This window comes from Cygnus olor, chromosome 3, assembly GCF_009769625.2.
Source record: "Cygnus olor isolate bCygOlo1 chromosome 3, bCygOlo1.pri.v2, whole genome shotgun sequence".
Taxonomy (NCBI): Eukaryota; Metazoa; Chordata; class Aves; order Anseriformes; family Anatidae; genus Cygnus; species Cygnus olor.
Window position 1 is genome coordinate 68,989,814 of NC_049171.1, and position 389 is coordinate 68,990,202.

Below are 389 nucleotides of genomic sequence, written 5' to 3' on the forward strand. Positions count from 1 at the left end.
GCTTCCCCAGGTAGTTGGAAGTGCAACGTTTTGCCTGAAAAGAGAACTGGCCGAGCTGCATCTCCTGGTGGTTCCCTCAGTGAGTCCTTCCTTCATCCCCGAGGACCGACCAAACTCCCCCAGCGCAAACCCACCACTTCTCGCCTTCCTCCCGCCCCCGAAGCTCGGCAGCTAACCCTATGCTACTCCCCGCCCTTTTAACCTCGGCAGCCCCTCGGCAGGGCTCGGTTTCCCCGGCACCGAGGCAGAAGCGCTGCCCGCTGCCCCCGGCGCCGTGAGGCGAGGCGAGGCGAGGCGGCGCCGTGCGCGGGGAGCGGCCGTGGCGCAGGGGCGGCCGGGAGGTGCCCATATCCGGGAAGCCCGCCGCGGCGGAGCCACCGACAAAATGG